We start from the raw sequence: 8,471 nt of genomic DNA on the forward strand, positions 1-8,471 counted from the left end.
GGCATCACGGGCCCCCTGCTCAACCCCTTGCAGTTTGCCTACCGGGCAAACAGGTCGGTGGATGATGCGGTGAACATGGGACTGCACTACATCCTGCGCCACCTAGACACCCCAGGAACGTACGCCAGGATCGTGTTTGTGGACTTCAGCTCGGCGTTCAACACCATAGCTCCCGATGTCCTCCACCAGAAGCTCATCCAGCTCGCGGTGCCTGCCTTCACCTGTCAGTGGATCACCAGCTCGCTGACCAACAGGAGACAGCAGGTGAAGCTGGGGATCATCACATCAGACACCCGGACCACCAGCACTGGCGCCTCCCAGGGATGTGTACACTCCCCACTGCTCTTCTCTCTCTACACCGATTGCTCCTTAGGAGACCCTTCTGTGAAGCTCGACACCACTCTCATCGGACTGATCCGGCACGGTGACAAGAATGCGTACAGACAGGTGGAGCGGCTGGTCCACTGGTCCAGCCAAAACCACCTGGAGCTGAACCCGCTCAAGACCGTGAAGATGACTGTGGACTTCAGGAGAGACCCTTCGCCACTTTCACCCCTCACCATCCTCAGTAATGTTATTCTCACCACAGACACCTTCAAGTTCCTGGGATCCACAATCTCTCGGGACCTGACATGGACCGTCCGGAAGAAGGCCCAGCAGAGGTTGTACTTTCTGAGACAGCTCAGTAAGTTCAACCTGCCACAGGAGCTGCTGATGACCTTCTACACTGCCATCATCCAGTCTATCCTCTGTACCTCCATCACTGTTTGGATCGGCCACCAAACAAGACAAGCACAGACTGCAACGGACAATCAGGACTGTGGAATAGATAATCGGGACCAACCTCCCATCTATCCAGGACTTGTATCTATCCAGGACTTGTACCTGTCCAGGACCAGGAAACGTGCAAGTAACATCTCTACAGACCCTTCTCACCCAAGTCAGTCTGTTCAAACTACTCCCCTCCAGACGGCGTTACAGAGCGCTGTACGCCAAAACCAGCAAACACAGACATAGCTTCTTCCCCCAGGCTGTCGCTGTTAGGGTTTTTCAGATTACCCTTATCGTATGATTATGTTGGAATGCAACCGGTAATAAATAACCTACCTTGTCCCATCCTCCACAAGGTCGTAAAACATCCCCTGATATGTTTTGACTAGAGCACAAGGGCTTCCTATTCGACCTACTCTTACCCTCACTCTGTTTTTCTTAATAAATATGCCCTTGCAGGAGGGAGAGTTTGAGACTTCACTCCTTCAACGTGTGAGCTCTCCACCTGCAGGTGTCTAAAAGGACTTGCTTGTCTCTCGTGTGGTTCTTGCAAAATAAGTTGGAGTGAGCAAATCTCTAACATTTTGGTGCCGAAACCCGGGACCCCTCATACCCGCTATCGGTCTGACGAAGAAGGACGTGCTGCATTGTCGACAAGCCAGCGTCCATTAGGAGGACCTGGAGGAGAAAGTCCTGGGAAGAGAATTCTTCGCTGGGGGAGCATCTTAGGTCTGCCTTCGTCTGACAGAGGTGGATTGACGGGACCCGGCAGTGCAACGAACCAGGGGACAAGTAAGTTAAAGTGTGAAGTTGTGTGATTGTGATTAGTCAACTTGTGATTGTGTTGTTGTGAAATGCGTAAAATGTAGAGGTGCACGAGAGCCAGCTTGGGTTCAAGTCCCAGTGGAATGAACAGGCTAAGAAAAGCAGAGCTTCTTTTTTGTTCATCGAAGAGGTGCGTAGACTCTTCTTTGTCTGTTCTTCCGAGCTGAGGGATCTGGCTTGGGTTAGAGTCCCAGTGGAAGGAACGTACTAAGAAACACAGAGCTTCTTTTTTGTTAATCAAAGAAGGGCGTAGATTTTTCTTTGTATGTTTTTCCAAGCCAAAGAACACCTTGGGTTCAAGCTGAACGACAGAACATGCTTTCAGGAATTGGAAGACGCTAAATTGTGAATTTAATATTTTGCAATGCTTCATTTAATAGGAATAATTGATTGGTTGTGTTATAAGATTATGCAAAATTCTAAATGCAAGCTAAATCTGAGAGATTGAGTTCTTCAAATTTAAAAACAAAGAAAAAAATTCTGATTAATTTGCCAGTTGTTTGTTTTAGTTGTTTTTTTTTCTTTTGAATTGGTGGATTGTTCTACCAGGAAACCTGAGTTGAAAATGATATATGAATGTTGTGTAGTGAGCTTGGATGAATTGGGACCAATGTGATAGGAAGACTCCTTTTTGGAGACTGTGTGAGATGCATATGATGAGCATTGATGAATGATTGCCTGAATGAAAGGTTGAATGGTTGAAGTCGTTGGCGACTACTATAGAAAATTAGTAAAGTGACTTTGATGAAAGAGTGATTTTGAGCAGGTTGAATGCTAAAAAGAAAACGTAGCTTTTGGATTGATAATTAACTAGAGAAAAAACTGGAGAACCAGTAACACATGTAGAAGATGTGTGAACTGAGAAATTAAGAAGCGTTTTGGAAAGAAAGTCAAATTAAATGATGATGAAATCATTGTAGTAATACAACACTTTACTACATATGGATTCTCTAAATCATACAATTGAGTAAAATAAAACATACATTTTGATTTGTATTCAAATTTCTAAGATTCTTGTGATAAACAATGAGAAAACGATTGAAAAGGAACTAAAGAAACTACAAGAAAGTGAAAATGTCTAATCATTTGCTAGCTGAGTCGCTCCCCATTTGGGGAGGCCATCCATTTACTTGCTAAGCTAGTTGTCAAAACAGTCCAATTGCCACGAAAAGTAGCTATATGCATGTGTGCAGTACACACACACATGAGACTGATAAGGCAGGGGGTGGGCAAACTTTTTGACTTGCGGGCCGAATTGGGTTCTAAATTTTGACCGGGGGGCCGAACCAGGAGCAGTTGGATGTAGTGTTTGTGTGAAGTAATATAAACGACCTGTAAAGGTCATTGCATAAAAGATTTGGGCCTTTAGTAGGTAGTAACGCATGGATATTCAAAAAAAGTTTTTTGAAAACAAATGCATTTATTAACAACATTAAAAAAAAAAACATCCCTAAAAAACTGCTATCAGTGATTCTCATAAAATATGACACTGTTATTATGAATAACAGTCTCCATCACTTCAGTGCCTGCAGGTCAGATTAATGAAAGATGTATGTTTATCTTATGAGATCACATCAAACGGCAAACATTCTGACCAAATATATAATCTTGAAGAATCGGTGAAAGCATACATCCAAATAAAGTAATCAAAACGGCAACACGGTGAGGGGTATCTCAAAATCAGAGCAGAGTTTTAACTCACAAACACCTGGTAACAGAGGTGAGGAAACGGGAAACACTTCATTAAAGTAAGCCTTAAGAACTTTACAGGTTAAGATTAGTCACAAACAGGTGGTGCATCAATGTCCTTGAGCATCCTGCATTGTTTGAAAATGAGAATGGTCGCGCGTTTCAATCCCTGGTATTTGTACAGCTCATATTCAAAATGCATTTTTTTACAACAAACTTGAAAGCCTCCCCTTCATTTTCAGTGGGAACAGTGTTGTTGGTCTCCCTTTTTTTGCTAGTGTGTCATAGTCTGGAGTAAAATTTGTTGTGGCAATTCTTAGGAGAGATCCGAGGTGTTGGTCCGTTTACCTATATCTGTGACGGGTTGATGTTGATGTTCATGTGGCTGAACGTCACGTCGCGTACGTCGAGCCAAATCGGCCACTCTTTTTAAACACTCGGCACTCAGTGTCCACCTTGCTTTTCCTTGGGCGACTCATTTTAATGGAAGGATTCCAGGGCAGGGGAAGGTTTGTGCGTGCGTGGCTTTAGCGTAAAACTGTATCCGAAAGCTCGGCGCGCAAATTACAAGAATGCTGTCGTCACAGCCCACGCTCTAAATTCGGCCCTGAGACAAATAGAGCGCGAGTGCGCAATTTCCGTACTACTGAGTACGTACACGCACTTGTGAGTGTGCACCGAGCTTTCTGACACGGCTTCCGGTAGTAAATGCGCAGGCGAGTGGTTCCCCATCTACTGGGGAAACGCAGTCATTGCAGGCAAAATGACCGAGAAAAAAAAAAAAAGTTTAATAATACAATTTATTTAGGGTTGGCGGGCCGGATTAAACGGTCCCGTGGGCCGGATGTGGCCCGCGGGCCGTAGTTTGCCCATACCTGCTGATAAGGTGTCAAGAGGTAACAAGCTTGCAGACAGAACCACAAAGCTGCAGCGCAAAAGACACTTCAAATTTTATATACACAAGAAGCAGATTAAATCACTGAAACATTTTTAAAGATGTGCAGCGACAAAGTCCATTGAGTGAAATTCAATTATGGACGAAAAAAGGGGCAAGATTAGAGAATGGCATCTATAAATGACCTACCCTACAAAAGAACCTATGCAAATGGGCAGCAATATTGAGCCATGGTGCGTGTCACATGGCTCAAGAGGAGGGATAGTGGGGCAGGTCAGTCAGCTTTATACAACATATGGGTTTGATTCATATTCAAAACATTTTCAAAACAAAACAAACTTTTTTTTTTTTTTTGTAGAGCTTGTTTCAACAAAAACAAAAACACTGAATGCCTTCAATTTCAAGATCAATTTGACCTTTGCAGGATGATCTGCTGTGTTGGATCTGGACTGCCATGAAAGTATGATGTTTATATGTGTACTTTGTCAGCAACCGCTGTAGATGTTAAAGAATGGGATGAATATCTAGAATGAATGTGGATAATTTGTTTCAGGTAACTAACTATAAGAGTAACTGAAAAAAGAAACAATTGATTGCTTATGGCAAAACAAGCTGCAAAGACAGAAAAAAAATTGAATATGTCATGTATGGATTTGCGACCGATTATTGCCATTGACCAAAGATTGTGTGAAATCTGTCACGTCTGCTGGATTGTGAAGTGTGTGTGTGTCTATATAATATCCATTGAGAGAAAAAAAAAAGAAGCCATTGCTTTCAGAGAATGTAGTCAAGCGAAATTGTATATACATCAACATGCCAAGATCTGAGGAAAAAGCTGGTAAAAACCAAAATATCTTTAAATTTGGGAGGGGACGATGATTTGACCGAAATTGATGCAATTGGAGTCCCTAGAGGAGTTCCTGATTAATAAGAATTAAATGACCAAATTGCAGCGGGATGGGAGTCCTCCATTTGCTGCTGGTGAACGATGAACAAGAGCGAAGACAGGATAAATTACATCCATTACAACATGCAGAAATTGGGCAAACGGACACAAGCGGGGCTCGAGGCAGTGCATGAACAGCTAGCCACGCCTTCCCTAATGTCAATCCAGAACCACAATGCTCATGATATGTTGTTGTCTGAGAAAGGAGGCGTCTGCGCAATGTTTGGAGAACAATGCTGCACCTTCATCCCCAACAACACCGCCCCTGATGGGAGCCTGACGGATTGCAGGCCTGCGATCCCTCAAAACGAGGATGAAAGAGCACTACAAGTGGATGACGGCTTTTGGGAAGTATAACGCCATTGTGTCCTCAATTTTACCATCAGTTGCAGTGTTTGCTGCTATGCTCACCTTGTATGGATGTTGCATACCGTGTCTTCGTGCTCTGTTTAATCGTCTCGTCACTACAGTAATATCGCCCATGGAGGACGAGATTGCTCAGATATACCTAATATCTGAGCGGCAACATGATGATGTTGATGGCAAAATTCCTGCATCTGTGTTACCAGACTTTTCCCAGATCCATGGGATTCTGAATGATGACATCGCAATGTTTATCCTTTGGTGTAAACATATTTGTCCTCATGAATGTGATCCGACCACTGAGAGTTGAGAAAAGGGGTTGTTCACGGTGATGTGTGAATTTGAGCAAATATGTGATAAACAGTGGGGAAATGTCAGGATAATTAGTTTTGTAGAAGCGCTGGCCGGCCTGAACCGGAGGTCTCATACCTTCGCCCAACACATCTGCCAGATTTTAGGGAGTTCTTATACTCCCTTCCTTGTCTTATCTGTGAGAGGCCCTCACTAGTTATGAACAGGACACCTTTGTTCCTTGTTTAGCTAAAGAGAAGTTCTTTATTATACCTTGTAGTTTCTATTTACGAATTGTTGTTGACCGGGACAGTTTTTAAGTTATCCCATATTTACTCAATGTTTGGTTGCAAGTTATCTCACATCTACTTAACGTTTGTTGGAGTGTATGCACGAGAGGTATCTGATGATTTACTCATCATTATTATTGTGTGAAATGTAGCAAGAAAGTCTAGAGCATTGTTTTACAGGGACACGGCATCCAAGAGTTGGATATCAACACCGTGCTGTCACAGTCGAGGATGCCGACCCTTACCGCCCTGGACTTGCGGACGGTGCCTGTGATCAGCTGTTCTGGACAAATCTCAATGTGACTGTTAAAGGACGAACAATACCGCAAGTGGCCTACACAGAGAGACCAGCTGGAGTGAATTACACGTTACATCCAAGGTAACGTGACCCACGTCTGCGTTAACGATGACTGCTCTCCAGGAGGAGACTGGATGGGAGCTTTGGACATCGCCGCTGTGTGCCAGGATGAGAGAGCCGTTTTCAAGGTGTAAGGGCTCTACTACCAACATGGCTGCACCATCGGACGGGACCTACTTCGTCCAGAAGTTCGGAAGCACTGCCTATGAGTGCACGTGCCTGTTCAGAACGGATCGTGGTTTTGTGGTCACAAGAGTTGTCCGATGCTCCCTGCCAACTGGATACGAGTGTGTGCGCCAGTGTGTGTGACAGATCACACCTACAGACTAGAACATCATCAGCTGACGAAAACACGAGCACATATACAACTTCTTAGATGTGACAGATGTGATAATAATGGGACGTGGATTGCGTAGTTGCTGTTCTGTTGAGCTTGTTTTACGGAAACTTGTTGATTTGACCATCAAATATGCTTCGCAAGTAATCGATACACTGATGTACTGTTTCTGTGTTTTTCTTTTTATTTATTTTTTTATTGATAGCATTCTGGTCGCCTAAGGCAGAGGGACCGTGTGAGAATTTTCCTGCTAATAACATCTGGCCAGCAGGTTTTTCGCTTACGCAATAAGTTTGATCTGGGGTATTAAGGTAATACCTCATCTTCACTGGAAAGTGTTGCTATCATTGTTTGTTTGTTTTTTTATTTTTACTATTCTTCTTTCTTCATTATACATGTATATATGTGTTTTTTTTTTTACTTGTCTTTGTTGTTTGGGGTGGCATAATCATATGATAAAACAGGAGGGAGATGTTAGGGTTTTTCAGATTATCCTTATCGTATGATTATGTTGGAATACAACCAGTAATAAATAACCTACCTTGTCCCATCCTCCACAAGGTCGTAAAACATCCCCTGATATGTTTTGACTAGAGCACAAGGGCTTCCTATTCAACCTACTCTTACCCCCACTCTGTTTCTCTTAATAAATATGCCCTTGCAGGAGGGAGAGTTGGAGACTTCACTCCTTCAACGTGTGAGCTCTCCACCTGCAGGTGTCTAAAAGGACTTGCTTGTCTCTCGTGTGGTTCTTGCTAAATAAGTTGGAGTGAGCAAATCTCTAACAGTTGCTCTGATGAACTCACACCACTCAGAGTTATCACTGGGCAATAACATCCTTCTCTTGCCACTTAAATGGTGTTAGTCACCATTTAGGTTGCTAGTCACTTAAATGTTGTCCAGAGGCTGAGACCAACCGGAGTCAAATTCCTTGTTTGGCATGCACAAACTTGGTCAATAAAACCGATTCTGATTTTGATTAGGCCACAATTTCCAACGCTTGCTGGAGCGGTTCACAGCCATGAGCCATGAGCTAATGGGTTAATGAATACCTTCAAAAATAAGGCCTCAGTTATAAAAATGCCTTCTCCGTGTCTGGAATTATTATGGTTATCTTGGGATCTTATTCAGAACTGAGTATAGAGTGGGAGATTTACAGGTGGATTGGGGCAGCGTCTGCAACGATGTGGTTTGCTGTGGTGAAAAAGGAGTTAATCCAAAAGTCAAAGCTCTAGCTGAGGTAAGTCTGGGCCTTCTTGTTTAGGTTCCTCCAGCAGCAGTAACCCAACCTCAGATAAGACCTCTGTTAGGGTTGATAAATTAGTTTGATCCTATGCTTATGTTGGAATGTAACCTGTAATGATTAACCAAATGTGTCCTGTCTTAACAAAGTAGTAGAAGAAAGTGCTAAGATATTTTGAACTGATTGACCAGCTGCAGAGGAAGCAATCAAAGTTGTTCTGTTTACACAATGTCGTAAAACACCCCTACTATGCAGGGGCTTCAACCCCACCCTGTTTCTCTCAATAAAAATGCCCTTGCAAGAGGCCTGACTCAGACCTCATTCGATCATCGCTGTATGCACAGCGACGAATGACTCTCCACTTGCAAGTGCTTCAAAAGGGCATACTGTCTCTCGTGTGGTTCTTTCTAAATAAGTTAGAGTGAGCACCACTCTAACAACCTCATTATGCTGTTATTTTTTT

The sequence above is a fragment of the Syngnathus scovelli genome, chromosome 2 (assembly GCF_024217435.2).
Source record: "Syngnathus scovelli strain Florida chromosome 2, RoL_Ssco_1.2, whole genome shotgun sequence".
NCBI classification, from domain to species: Eukaryota; Metazoa; Chordata; class Actinopteri; order Syngnathiformes; family Syngnathidae; genus Syngnathus; species Syngnathus scovelli.